At 44.6% G+C, this 15,319-nt stretch overlaps 1 pseudogene; it reads left to right on the top strand.

Annotated features, from left to right (window-relative positions):
* Positions 1-1,315: 1,315 nt before the first annotated feature.
* LOC117796306 overlaps positions 1,316-15,319 on the top strand; it is a 35,509-nt pseudogene continuing 21,505 nt past the window's right edge.

Here is a 15,319-nt window from a genome sequence, read left to right as displayed (position 1 = left end):
CGGGGGTAATAGATCAGGCCCATCCTGGGAGTTGCCTTCCACCACCATGTTTCAGGGCTATGAAAGCTGGTCATCCTTCTGTACACTCAATATAATGACTAAAGTCAAAGAGTCTTTCAGCACCAAACATTGACAACAATGTAGAGAAGCTGGTAGGGTGACACTGTTGCACTCATTCACTCTTTGTGGGAGTGAAAATTGGCACAACCCCTTCACCATTAAAACTACATATATGCACTCCCTAAGTCCCAGTAATTTCCTTTCTTGGTATTTACTCAACAGAAATGCAAACACAAGATATGTACTAGAATGTTTCTAGTAGTACTGTTCACAATAGCCCCAAACCAGACACAACTCAAATGGGCATCAGCAGTAGAATGGGCAAAGAAATTACGACATACTCATACGAAGAAAATCTAGTCAGCAGTGAGAATGAATGCATCTCCCCCACAATAAAGGAATGAATCTCATAAAAATAACTTGAGCAAAAGAAGCCAGACACGAAAGAGCACATACTGTAAGATTCCATGTAGATGAAGACCAGGCAAAACCAATCTGTGCTGTCTAGGTCTGGCTAGCGATGACTTCTCAGGACCGGGGTGGAGACGAATGACAGGGCATGAGGTGGGAGGGTTCTCCGCGGCTGGTAATGTTCTATTTCTTGACCCGGGTGGTGGCTCCGTGGCTGGGACCACTTTACAAAAACTCGTTGAGCTACTGCAATTAGATGTTTGCACTTCTCTGCATGCGTGTTATACTCTAATAATACATTTCTTAAAATAAGTGAAAAATGAAAAAATGTAAATAAAGTTGAGGCAGGGTCTCCCAGAGCCCTGAGAGGAGCAACTGGCTTACTGCCAGGTGCTGCCTCTGTGGGCCCACTCAGCTCCCAGGACAGAGGGCCGCCAGGGTCCCCTGAGGGATGCCAGGCCATGCCCTCTGCCTCCCACAGGCCACGCACGACCAAGGATGCCTCCACCTTCCCAAGTCCTCAGCTCCTTCAGCGGGCCCTTTCCACACACCCCCCTCCCTGCTCTGGCTGCCCCCCAGGGTTTCATCAGGCCCATTTAAGCTTTATCCTCTTTCCTATCCAGAACCTCTTGCGGGGTCCCGGGAAATACAGAGGGGATCACACCAGTTCTTTTTCAACCTTAAACAAAGGATTCATTTCCCAGTCGCTCTCTCTGCTCCGCGCTCCTGCGAGAAGCGCCCCTCAGGACTGTGGGGGCCGGGCATCTACCTCGCTGAGCGAGGCTCTCCTCCGCGCCCCTGGCAGTCGCTCTCCCGTCGCCACATCCTGTATGAGGGGCTTTCAATGCGCCATCACGGTGCATCTCGGGAGGCAGGTACCATCACCCTCCAGCCGAGGAAGCGAGAGACCGCAAACCATTTGCCAAGGCGATTCGTTCCTGGGAAACAGCTGCACCAGGGACCCCGTCCTTCCTGCGGTTCCCAGGTGAGTTCATAAAACGTCTCTCACAAGAGTGAGGGGGAGAATGTGTTCTCGCTAAGCATCTCGCTTCAATCATAAATTACATAAATAACAATGACCTGAGGGAAGTATGCTAAATACCAAACAGACATAAACGAAGGAGAGGTGAGGTACCTTCACACGGAGGATGACAGGACACGTGGCGCGGAGGAGGCGGTGTTGGCCTCAATGGTCCCGCAGGAGCTGGAGAGATGGCGGCAGGGCGCGCGGGGCGGGCCCCTGTCGGAGCCTCGCGGGAAGGCCGGAAGTGCTGGGCATAATTAGAATGCAGTTGGGGCGTCTGGAGTGAGGTGCAAGGCATGTGGAAGAGTAATGGAGAGGTGGGGCTGGGAAAAGAGGGGGGTACATCCCACGGTAGGTGTGCTGGTTACTTTTATGTGCCAACTTGACTGGGCCACAAGGTGTTCAGAAATTTGGTCAAACGTTACTCTAGATGTTTCTGTGGGGGTGTTTTTGGAGGAGTTTAACGTTTAAACCAACAGACTGAATAGAACAGATTGCCTTCCCTAATGGGGTGGGGGGGGGTCCATCCAATCAGGTGTTCTAAAATAGAACAAAAAGGCTCACGTGATTATGGAGGGTGACGAGTCTCGGGATCTGCAGGATGAGGCCGCAAGCCCTAGCCCCAGGAGAGCCAGTGGTGTAGTTCCAGATCAAAGGCCAGCAGGCTCAAGACTCGAGAAAAGCCAATTCAGCTCTCTCCCACCATCCGGTCTCTACTCAAAGGTCTTCCCAGGTAGGACTTCCCTGACCACCCTTTCTAAAGGAGCTCCCCCCCCCCACTGTCACCTTCAATGCAGGTACCCTTTTCTATATTCTTCACTTACCCTTACCTGAAACTATATATTTGTTTCCTATCTCTCCAATAGCAAATAATCGCCACGATTATTATTAAAAGTTCACTGCTATACCCACAGCTCTAAGAAGAGCAGCTGACACACAAAAGATGCTCAAAAAATATTTGTGGAATAAGGAAGGATTTTTCACATTGTTCTCCCTTATCACGGGAGGTACCATTTCTCCTGGGCTCACCACTGAGCCTCAATCATCTTAGCACAGGGCCTGGCCAGTGAGAGGTCAGGAAATACACACTGCGTGTGGAACTGCCTGGATTCTGGTTATTTCTAGACCTGCTTCTCTTCCACTCTTAATTATAAACTCTCTGAAGCCAGGGACCACCCACCTAGGCCCCCCATCCCCTGTCACAGAGCTTTTTGCCCTGTCGGCCATGAGTGCACCAAAGTCTATTGAACAACGTGTCTAAAGTAGATCGTAATTCCTATGCACCTACAAGGCAATCCATCAATATTTTTAAATTGCTACTGAACATTTCCATTTAAACTTTCATTATCAAGTTCGTAATGAAGAAAACACATATGTTAATGACCACTTGGGGAAGATTTGACCCTCCTTTTGATTCATTGGATGATTTTACATCTACGACACCAGCAAGCTGCTATTTGTGCCACAATTATTTTGTTGAATACAGGAATCGGATCCACTTACGCTGTGATTGGGTTCTCTTTAAAGTGCCTCTGTTGCCATTTTTAAAGGATGCATCTTTGAACTACCATTTCGGGACAGAGTGTATCAGAAAGTTGCATCTTCAGTGAAATACAATAGCCTTGAAGAGAAACTCTTTTCAGAATAAGCAAGTGAAGGAGAAAAGAGACTTTTCTTTTTGATCGGAGGGTCACAAGAGAATGAAATTGTCAAACTTTTGCCTCCACGAGGGAGCTAAAGTGCTGAGCTTAAACTGTTTCATTACAGGGGGAAGCGAAGAGTGGAAAGGAGAGGAGGGAAGGAATGTTAGTGTTATTTAGTTAACTTCCTATGGAAAACCCTAAGCATGTTGCAGGAGTGAGCTCGCGCTGCATGTCCATCTGGAGCTTGGCTTCTTCGGTTGGGTCGGGGCTGTGTGTGGGCACAGCAGCGCGGAGATGATGCAAGTCTCCTTTCGTCCCCACCTTCACTGCTTATCCACAAAGCTCAGGAGAATTTGTATTCTCTCTGATTCTGGGAAAATCAAATTTAGAAACAGGACAGAAAGAGAATGTTCTAGAATCTAATGACTCCCATTATAAGCCAAAGGCAAAATGTGAGCTCAGGGCGGCGTGATAATGAAGTTGGTCATTAGCAGCTAGGAATACCATTCCTGCAGATCTTGCACTGGTGAACCACGTGAAATTGGCTGGAAGATTACAGATTGTCAATTTATCCAGCTCTCCCTGATCTGTCACACAATCGGGAGTTGGGGCTTGTCACTGGTTGCCTGTTTGTGTGAAAACAAAAGAAGCTGAATAAAACTGAAAGGAATCTGTTAAAAAAAAATCTGGAAACAATATGGAAGGGTGATTTTTTTCAAAGGTGATCAGATTCTAAGGGTTGGAGTAGCGTTTCTCATCCATGAGGAACGTACACACTCATTTTAAAGGGAAAAAAAATGTGCCCCCCACCCCCCAAAGAATTCGTTTCTGCTAAGGAACTAAAGCATTTTTGCTAAATGGCTGTGAGTCATGCACAAAGAGAAATTTTATCCTTATAAGTGATAACGGTTTTTTTTAATTAGCATGGTAAACAAGTATTATATTTTTAAATTATGGTAGAACATTCTGACCCCGGTTTAAGAAATACTGTGTTGAAGAAGGTCTGGCTTCTGTCAACTTAAACTTCAATCATATGGTCACTGGCTTATAACTGACATTTCTGGAATAAGCCTAGAAGTATGTTAACTATTACTTAGAGGTAAGAGAGGAAATGCATACAAATTTAGTGCATTTCTTTAATATGACTTTGCTTCTATTTCTGTGAGTCATGAAACACCAGGTTTTACAAACATGTCTTCCCCAGAAATGGTTTGTTGAGTCAGTATTACAGGTTAAACCCCTCAATTTACTAGAACACTCAAGGACACATGTCATTCTGGAGCTTTGGTGATCAGATTTTAAAAAGTAAGAGCAAAGATCCATACAACGCAAGGCATAGAAGCAGAGATGTGCTGATGTTGCTAATATTGGCTCTTGAACGCTGATCATTAAATATTCAGGAATGTTAGGAAGTAGTTGTTAAAGTGATGTTATCTTGAAATCTGCTGTGGTAGGAATATTTACACCATAGAAATTGGCACACATTACATATCCTGAGTTGTGTTTTTTTTTTTTTTTCTTTTTTTGGAGACCCATTTTACCAGCACACCTCTCTACATAGAAGGATTTTTGGAGACATGCAAAATCGGAAGCTGGCAAGTTAAGCCCAGCAGTCCAGGCCAACTGAGAGGTATGAAGTGATTAACAACACTGGCCTCACAGTCAGGCAGACAAGGTTCCTGATCCCAGATTGCCAGTCAGAGTTGTATGACCCTGGCCAGGTCAGTTACCTGAGCCTCAGTTTGCTTGTTTATGAAATGGGATGATAGTCACCTCACATGTTCATGAGGGTTAGGTAAGACATTGTGTTTTGCACATACATAATCATAACCTCACCTAAAGATGATACTGGTACACTGTAGCCACATATGGGTTGAATACTGAGTAAATCAGTTCCAGCCACACACTAGTAGCTCAATTGCCTCATAGACCTGTACGTCCAAGCAACTTTTTATCCAGTTCTTTTTTTAAAATTTAATTTAATTTAATTTACATTCAATTAATTAACGTATAGTGTATTATTAGTTTCAGAGGTAGAGTTCAGTGATTCATCTGTTGTGTATAACACCCAGCGTTCATCACATCACATGCCCTCCTTAATGTCCATCACCCTGTTACCCCATCCCCCACCCACCTCCCCTCCAGCAACCCTCAGTTTTTTTCCTATGGTTAAGAGTCTCTTTTGGTTTGTCTCCCTCTCTGATTTTGCCACCTCCCTTCCTCTAGGCTCCTCTGTTTTTTATCTTAAATTCCACATATAAGGAGATCATATGATAATTGTCTTTCTCTGACTGACTTATTTCGCTTAGCATAAGACCCTCTCGTTCCATCCACATCATTGCAAATGGCAAGATTTCAGTTTCTTGATAGCTAAGTAATATTCCATTGTATATATATCACACATCTTCTTTATCCATTCTTATCCAATTCTTACCACTCCTGGGGTCTCATCTGGGGTCTCTATGCCTTGTCTTTAAGCTCCTGTTTGCCTGTGCTGTCTTGCTCCCTTGCACTTGCTCTCTCTCTCCCTCTTTCTCCCTCCGTCCTTCCTCCTCCCTCTGGCCTGAACCCCACACAGGGTGGGTGAGGTGCGAGGGGTTTGGGCTGACTTGATCTGTAGTCATAATGTTGGACAAGCACAACATGTGACATAATCAAAACACAATTTCATATTTGTCTTCTACCATTTCTTTTAAAGTGATTCAGTGACCCCCCCCCCAAAAAAAGTGATTCTGTAACTCAGGGAACAGTCAGGCTGTTTCTCGAAAGATTAAAACATAGACCCAGGTGTATACCCAGGAGAAATGAAAACATATGTCCAAACAAAAGTTTGTATACCAATGTTCACAACAGCGTTATTTATGGCCAGGACTGGAAGCAACCCAAATGTCCATCATCTGGTAAATGGATAAACTAAATAAGATACATTCATATAATAGAATATTACTGAGCAGGAAAAAGGAATGAGGTCCTCATACATGAAACAGCATGAACGAACCACGAAAAGATGCTATGCGAAAGAAGCAAGTGACAAAACACTACAGTACATATGACTTCATTTCTCTGAAATGCCCCCATTAAGCAAATCTACACAGACAGAAAGTAAATGAGTGGTTGTCTGGGGTTGTGGAGCTTGGGGAGACGAGGGGAGTGACTGCTGATGGTAAGGAGTTTCTTTTGGGGGTGATGCAAATGCTATGAAATTGACTGTAGCAATGGTTGCACTAGACTTGGGGTGAAGGGGGTAGAACTGCCCACCCTCCTGGGGGACAGAGAGGACTTGCACAGCACCTGCTCAAGGAACCTTTTCCCCAGATTTTCTCTCCCATGCTCTGGACCCCTCTTATATCCTTGATCTGGTCCAAGAATTCAAGGGTCACAAAATTGTTCTTGGAAATGTGCTTTGTAAGTTCCGCAGTTGTAAATGCCCTTTGGCCTTGAGGCAGGGAACTGGGTGCACATGGTAAGTACAAATCCCCTACTTGCTTGTCACCTGGCCTGGTTGCTGGGCAGCCTCTGCTCTCAGGGGGCAGGCTTACTCAACAACTGATCTTTAGACCATGGTGAGAGACCTAGGAGACTTGGCTGCCTTCTTGAAAGGTTAGCCACAGAGATTTCTGGGTTAGCCTGGGCTTTCCACATGGAGAAACAGCGGGGAGGCAGGCAAATCAATTTACTCCTTTACTCAATTTCTTATAGTTAACTTAAGAGCAGAAGCTTAGTGGGAAAAGAAATTAGTCCACAAATCTAGGGTGCAAGATATGTCAAAGTATCCCATTTCTTGAAATCAAATGTAATCTGCTCCAAGCTCCCCAGCCTTCTCTTGGCTGGCAGGAGACATATCGGGAACTGAGTAATTGGTGTGTGTTGGGGGAAGGGTAGAATTCTCTCTCCTTCTGCATTGGGTAATTCAATAATTCTGGAATTAGTGGGGCCAGAAAACTGGGATAGGAGGCAATTTATCACACCGGGGTGGTCGCCAGCTTTACCACTGCCTCTTCATGCTTTGTCCACTGAGCACAGGCCTCCACCATCCATCTCATGGATGCTGCTCTACGAACAGCCCCACAAATAACCTCTCAGGTGCAGCCCCCATGGCGCAAGGACATGGCATCCTGTAGTCACCCTCCATTCTGGGACCCCATCTCCACACTTCTCCCCATTTTTGGATGACCACTCCCACCTCCCCTGCCCACAAGCTTCTCCCTTCACCATAATCTGTGGTGGGTCTTTTTTTTAAGTTATTTTTTTTAAAGATTTTATTTATGTATTTGTCAGAGAGAGAGAGAGTGCAAACAGGGGGAGCAGCAGGCAGAGGGAGAAGCAAGCTCCCTGCCCAGCAGGGAGCCCGATGCAGGACTCGATCCCAGGACTCTGGGATCATGACCTGAACTGAAAGCAGACGCTTAACTGACTGAGACATCTAGGTGTCCCAGTTTGTGGTGGGTTTTTAGAAATCTAGCGTTGGCCTTATTTCCTGGGGTTGGGTGGGGGAAGTAGATGCTAAGTTAGTAGTCTTGTGTGTGTGTGTGTGTGTGTGTGCGCTAATAATTTATCCTGTTATAGAATCTCTACAAACCATAAAACTCAGCACCCAGACTCACGACCTGTTCAACAGAATAACTGTGGACAAGTGGACCCCTAGATGGCCGCATCAGGGGATCCAAACCACAGCTAACAGAGCAAGCCGATAAAAGAACCATACCAAGGAGGTTTTACCTTCTAGTACTCTCCAGCCAAAGTCTCTGGCTACCTGAAGGCCCTGCCCAGAGGGACAGCTAGATTGGCCCCTGTGAACACATCCACTGTTCCCCTGCCCCCAGACCAGCCCCAGGCTGTGTCTGTAGGTGACACACGTGCCCCCAAGAAGGCGCAGACATCTCAGTGCTCCAGCCATGGCAACACAATCCCCAGTACCAAGCCAGCCATTCACTGAAATAAATTTCAGATTTAGAATGTTGTGTAGGAAGACAAAGATGGTCTTGATTTCTATTCCCTGAGAAAGAAACTAGACAGGCCTTTGCCCCACTTATATTTTATTAAAAATCCTCTGCTCCGTCAAAGCAGTCTGTGTACTGACCTCTGAAAGCCCATTACATCCTCTCCTGGGAATCTCACCATCTTCCTTCCTGCCACCCAGATGTAATAAGGCCCGGCTTCTCTCCTGCCGCGTCTGGGAAGCCTCTGTTGACCACATCAGTCTGAGGGGTTCTCACCCCCTCTGAATCCTGACATCACCTCTCCCCACCCCTCCCTGCCACTCAGTTCATATCGGCTTTTATTGTTTTCATGTTTTATACATTTGTCTCCTCAAGGTCACAGAGTGTATCCTCTGCTTTGTGCTTCCCGTCCCTTCTGGCACACGGTTTTGATAATTATTGCTCTTTGATCATTATTTTGTTACTTTGACAATTTTTTTATATTGTGCTATTTTGATAATTATTACTATTGCCACTATTCTTATAGTCACCCTTGTCAAGGACATACCATGTGACAAACGCTGAAACAAGTGTTCTCATGCACCCCTTTATTAATCCCCACACCGACCCTAGAAAGTGGGTACCATTATTAACCCCTTTTCATCCAGGAGGAAACGTGGGCTCCCGGTGCCTGAGTCACCGGCCTGTAGCAGCCAAGCTGAGTCTTGACTGTGCTCCACCTGACCCCCAGCCCTCATTCTCAGTGTCCCAGGGTTACTGTAGGTCGGATTGCAGAGAAGAAAGTAGAAGGTAAGGGTTTCTTCTTTAATGTTTCTTTTAGAAATAGATGAGCAATTATCCCAGACGAGTCTGCACTTCAGAAAGGGGACTTGCCCCCAGCACAACAGTGTATCCAGGGCAGAGAGGGGAGTAAATGCAGGAGTTCTGACCCCCAAGCCAGTCCTCTTTCTTCCACACTGGTGCTCTGCTATAGGACAAAAATACTCTTTTTGGAAACTTAGTCTTTTTGTACTTCTCTACAGCAGAACAAACCACCCTTTAGCAAAAACCAAAATAGTAATTTTCTGTGGAGTGGATAATCACTCACTCCAGTAAACTGAAACAACATATTGTGGTCAGAGCTGGAGAAATGCGAAACATCTTTTGCTTTGTCCCTCTCTGTAGATAAAAGTATACATGTGTGCCTGTGTGTAGACGCTGTGCGTACACGCTTTCCACTCCACCGAACTTACAAGCAAGAGCCCCTCCTGGTCTGGCCGCCCACCCATTGCTGCTCTGAACTCCTTTCAAAGACAAGAGCAGAGCCAAACAGAACCTCAGTTTCTGTCACTGTGATTTGTAACCTTTAGTTTGAAAAATCCACATCTTGGAAAACTTCTGAACAGTGCGGCACTGACGAGGCATGGGTGAGGGCGACGGGGAGAAGGGAGGGGGGAGAGGGCAGTGAGGCTGCGCTCTACCCAGACCCCCCTTCCCAGCTCGCTGCACGTTTTAACAGAGGTCAGCTTGGCAGACGTTTACTGAATGCTTATTACCTGCCAGACTCTGCCGGATGGTGGAGATGCAAAACTGAAAAAAACTTCATCTCCGGCTTCAAAGACGCATAGTGACGGAGTCAGCAGACATGTCAGGATACATACCCTGACAGAGATCGGGAAGATTAAAAGAAAGTAAAAAAGCCTTGAAGTACCAAAGGGATTGTCTTAGGGAGAAATCTGGGGGGACACTATAGTATGCAGTGAGCCGTCAGACTGTCCGCCTGGCTCCATGACTGAGTGCCCGTAGCTGCAAAATGGGGGTAACCGCCCTATCTATGTCCTGAAGTTGTTGCCACGATTAGAGAAGATGATGCGTATCAAACCCTTATTGCAGCACTCAGTGTGGAGCAAATACTCAATAAATTGCAGTAAAATAAAAAGTCAGTTAAAAAATAAAAGAGGTGAGTTCCCCATAACTGGAAGCATGAAAGCAGACAGCCACGTAGACAGAGATGTGGAGCGACCCACGGATCAGATGGGGGCTTGGTCGCTTGATGGCCTCTAAGGGACCTTCCTTCCCTGAGTGCTATACTTTGGTGAATACTCTTTAAGAATATATGCTGTGTGTGTGGATCCAAGGTGAGGAGGGAGGCAAGAGTGGAAGACAGAGGGGAAAAGCCAGACAACAAAAAGGCAGCATATGATAAGTATTCCTTAAGCAGTACAATAAATAAAGGCTCTAATGCATCAGTGATGATAGAATTTAAGAGACGGAGGCAAGCCATGTGAGATGTTTTTGGACAGGTGAGCCTTCTGACATCATTCATTTCCGACGTATTTTATTTTATATGGCAAGTGTTTCTATAGACCTCTTATGCATTATGCACTCTTCTGAGCACTTTACAAATAAACCAACCTAATCTTTGAAATTACAACCTGATGCCTGCATGCCTGTTCTTCTCCCCATAACAGATGAGGAGAGGTTGAGGGACTTGCCTAACATCTCACAACTGGAGGGCGAGGAGCCAGCCTTTCAAAGCCCGTGCCACCAGCTCTGGAACCCACGCTCTGCACCTGTGCTTGAGGACCACGGTGGACCGGGCATGGTGCTAGAGACAGGGGGCTCAGCAGTGCATCCCAGTCCTGATGTTCTTGGTGCTTACATTCCACTGCAGGGAGACAGCAACAAACAAGCAAGCCAATAACCATAGAATGTCATGCGATTGTGCTGTGAATATAAATAAAGTGGGATAAGGGACTAATGAGAATGGGTTGGAGGGCTTATTCTTAAAACAGTAGTTGGGAAGACATCTCTGAAGAGCTGAGACCCAAATGGGGTGAAGGAAAAAGGTACAGCAAGTGTACCGCAGGCAGGAGGGCAGGAAGTGCCAAGTCCCCGAGGGCCAGCAGCATGTGTGTCATGTTCAAGGACGGATGGTGTGGTTGGAGTGGAGATGAGAGGGTGAGTGGCAGGAAGACATGGAAGAGGGCTAGATCTATATGGAAATGCTTCGGCTTTTGTTTCAAAAGTAATGGGCTGGCAGCCCTTCACAGGTGTTGCGGAAGGGAGTGATACGGTGTGATATCTGCATAGGGTGCTGGGTGGAGAACAGGCATCACGGAAACAGGAGGGGACACAGGGCACTGGTGAGGAGGCTGGTTCAGTAACTAAGGACAGAAATGATGGTGGGTTGTGCGGTAATAGCAGGAGAGGCAGGAAGCGTGGTCAGATTTGAGATATATTTTGAAGATACTTTTCACAGGATGTGATGCCAGAGTATTCATTTACTTGTTTATTTATTGCCCACGTCTGGCAGTAGAGAATGACCTCGAAGAGGGCCAGAACTTTGTGTTTTGTTTTGTCTGACTTTTCTTTTCATCATTTTATGTGCAGTTCCTAAAATAGTGCCTGCTGCATAACCAGTATTCAATATATATATTTGTTATGTATTTGTTTAATGAATAATACATTGAATATGAGGTGTAAAGAAGAGAGAGGTGTCAAAGTCACTCCATCTCGGGCTGGATCTGCCCATATCCTGATTCATTATGAGATCAGCTTTAGTCCTATGCCCTGAAGACAGATAGATGAAAAAAAAAAAAATATATATATATATATATATATATTCATCTACAAATCACGGGACATAACCTTGCGAGGTCATCTAATGCAGCCCCATGCCCTCAAATGAGTATAAATTGTCATGCTCCTTTTGACTTATGAGCCAAACTGAGACCCAGATAGCCAAAGTGACTTACCTAATAAAAATTAAGCATAATGATGATAATTGATACATTTATTTTGCATTTACTAAAACATTAGATCCATTGTGAAAGGCTTTATAATTCTCACACTTACTCACAGATATAGGGACTGTTGTTACCCCATTTTACAGATGAGGACAACGTGACACTATGAAGGTGAAGCAGCGAGCCCAAAGTCATACGACCAAGAAGCAATGGAGCCCGGACTCAAGTCCAGGTTTAAAGTTAAAGAAACAACTGCCATTTCCCAGAGTCACATAACCCATTGTATTAACCACCACGGTCGGTCTCCCATCCTCTTGGGTGCAATAGATAAGAGCAACATAAGGGGTCATGCATTACTGGCTTCTGAAGATTCCTCCACTGGCTTCGTTGTTCTTGTGTCCTTTTGGACTTAGCTCCTTAAACTGAGGAGGTGGAGGGAGAGTCAATCTATTGCTTTTCTCTGTCCTGGTTTTAATCTTCTCACAAATAGATCACCTTTAATGAAACTACAGCAGGTTGAACATGTGATGCTGTGTGTTATTAGAACAGACTGCAAAGACCTATGGAATTGATTTCTATTGTCACTTCGAAAGATTCAAAAGCTATTGTAGTTTACCTTCCCTTTATGTCCAAATCTGTTATAAACAGCCTAGAAGTTAGATGACATTTCCATATACAACATTGGTCACTGGTTATTGTTGTTACCTTTTCAAAGTTCCCATGCATTTAAAAAAAAAGTTTTATTTATTTATTTATTTGAGGGGGCAGAGGGGGAGAGAGAGGGTGGGGGAGGGGCAAAAGGGAGAGAATCTTCAAGCAAACTCCCCGCTAAGCACGGAGCCTGATATGGGGCTTTATCCTATCACCCAAGAGATCACAACCTAAGCCCAAACCAAGAGCAGGACACTCAACCGAATGAGCCACCCAGATGCTCCAATGTTCCCGTGCATTTAATGACATATTGATTAAGACCGTTTTTCAGTCTCCAGTACTTACTGGAGATTTTTTTTAAGATTTTTATTTATTTATTTGAGAGAGAGAGTAAGCGAGGGAGAGAGCCCAAGTTGGGGAGGCAGAGGAAGAGGGAGAAGCAGACTCCCCGTTGAGCAGGGAGCCCAATCCCAGGACTCAGATCATGACCTGAGCCGAAGACAGACGCTTAACCAACTGAGCCACGCGTTGTTTATGTAGCCAATAGCTAACACTGAACACTACTCAGAAAAGTTATGGCTTAGGTTGAAAATAAAAACTCAAAGTATCACATGATGCATTAAATTTGTAAAGGCCAACAATTCGTATTTTCTTCCACTTTTATGAGAACATGTTTTGTTTTTTTTTTTCAGGTAAGTGTTGAATGGCTTTTAGAAATGATCAAACACTTCGGGGGCACCTGGGTGGCCCAGTCGCTTAAGCGTCTGACTCTGGATTTCAGCTCAGGTTCTGCTCTCAAGGTCGTGAGATTGAGCCCTGTGTCAGGCACTGTGTTGGGTGTGGCATCTGCTTAAGATTCTCTCTCTCTCCCTCTACCCATCCCATACTTGCTCTCTGTCTTGCACACATGCTGTTGAAAAAAAAAATCAAGAAATAATTGAACGCTTCTGAATACTAGAACATATAGCATAATCACAGAATAAAATTACTTATATATACATATCCATATCAAGAAGGGCAGGTATAGAATTTTAATACATGATTGATTAATTATGGACCTACTGTTTATACCAAGTACTGGACAGAGAGTTATAACACATGTCAAGAGTAACCTGCATATACAAAACCAGGACAGAGACTTTCCCATTTTCTCACAGAGAACTCAAAAGGGCCAATGTCACTTAGCCTCTATCAAGTCCTGACGGCTATTTGGTGCTATGCTGCCTCATTTGAGAAGGAAATGTAATTAGGCCACAGGAACTTAAAAATACAACACTAATAGCTAACATTTTGGGGTGTTTAACTATGCTAAGTACTGTTCTAAGCACTTTAAATGTATTAACTCAATCCTCACAACAACTTTGTGAAGCAGATAGCATTATTATTGTCCTTTTGCAGATGGGGACAACGTGCAACGTGAGACTGAGTGAATTATACAAGATGATGTGACAAGCGAATGGCTGAGTAGGGATTGAAATGCAGGCAGTCTGGCTCCAACGTCCAAGTTCTTAACCACTGCACTCTGGTGTCTCTCAACAATATTTTAAATGACATCATTTTTTCCCAGCTCTTAGCAGGTGCTAAGTAGTATTCTGAGACCATCTTTTATCTCCTCCAACCTTTCCAGCTACCCAGATGAAGTTAGGGTTGCTGTTGCCATTTTGGAGGTGAGGAGTCTAGAACTTTAAAAGGCTGAGATTTATCTTATTACCTGTTTCTGCTTACTTTCTTCTCCCCATTTAGCTGTTGGCGTTAGGAGACAGAAATAGAATGGATGCCGAAAACAGAGAATCTCAAGACTGGAAGGGAAGTAAACAATAGCAAAGCACAACCCCTCATACGAGCCTTCCCCACTATCTCTGGCTGGCCTTGAACCTCCACTAACAGGGTTATTAATTCTAGACCTTTCTCTCTGGATGGAGAAGTTGAATTCTGTTTCAGATTTTCAAAGAAAAGCCTTTCTTCATTTTAAAGAAGCTGAAGTAAAATAAGATGAAGCTATTATTTAAAAGGAATCCATGGGGATGTGGGGCAACCAATTGGTTGGCCATCTTCCTTCAACTTGGGTCATGATCTCAGGGTTCTGGGATCCAGCCCCCTCTCTGACTCTCTGCTCAGCAGGGACCCTGCTTCTCCCTTTACCTCTGCCTGCTGCTCCCCCTGCTTGTGCTCTCTCTCTCTCTGCCAATAAATAAATACAATTTTAAAAATTAAATTAAATTAAAGGAATCCATGGGGAAAAGTCAAAAAGCTGTGAGAGTTCAAGACCAATTCCAAAGCTATCAGTTTTCTAAACCATATAAAGCTATAGGGGGAAAAGGTTGGAGGTACTGTTTGACAATTCGAACTACAGGCAAAACGACTAGCAGAGATGGCCTTGTTTTAACCTTGAGACCCATGTCAAGGGTGTATAGGGTTTTACAGCCAGACTGGAAATGGCATGCATTCACAACCCATTGGCTAGATGCCAGTCACATGGTCCAACCTAACTGCAAAGAAGGCTGGGAAATGAAGTCCTCCTGTGTGACTAGGAAGAAGAAAATAAAACAGTCTTTGAGAAATGTATAGGTTACCTCTGTCCCAATTATGATGATTTCTACAATTCTACCCTTAGATTTCCATTTAATATTTAAGGAGATAATTATGAAAATGAACCAAATGAACTGTATCCCTTGCACCTAATACTATTCCTAATATACTGTAGGAGAGCACTAAATCTTTGTAGAATTAATGAATGAATTGACCTCACAAATGTGGACATGAAAGTTCATCAATCTATAAGTGTAGGACTTGGAATACAAACAGAAATTCTCCTTGAGTTGGCTCCTCACCAACTTCCATTTCTTCCCCCAGAACTTCTAT

This window comes from Ailuropoda melanoleuca, chromosome 15 (genome assembly GCF_002007445.2).
Source record: "Ailuropoda melanoleuca isolate Jingjing chromosome 15, ASM200744v2, whole genome shotgun sequence".
Classification (NCBI taxonomy): Eukaryota; Metazoa; Chordata; class Mammalia; order Carnivora; family Ursidae; genus Ailuropoda; species Ailuropoda melanoleuca.
This window is presented reverse-complemented; position numbering and strand designations above follow the sequence as displayed.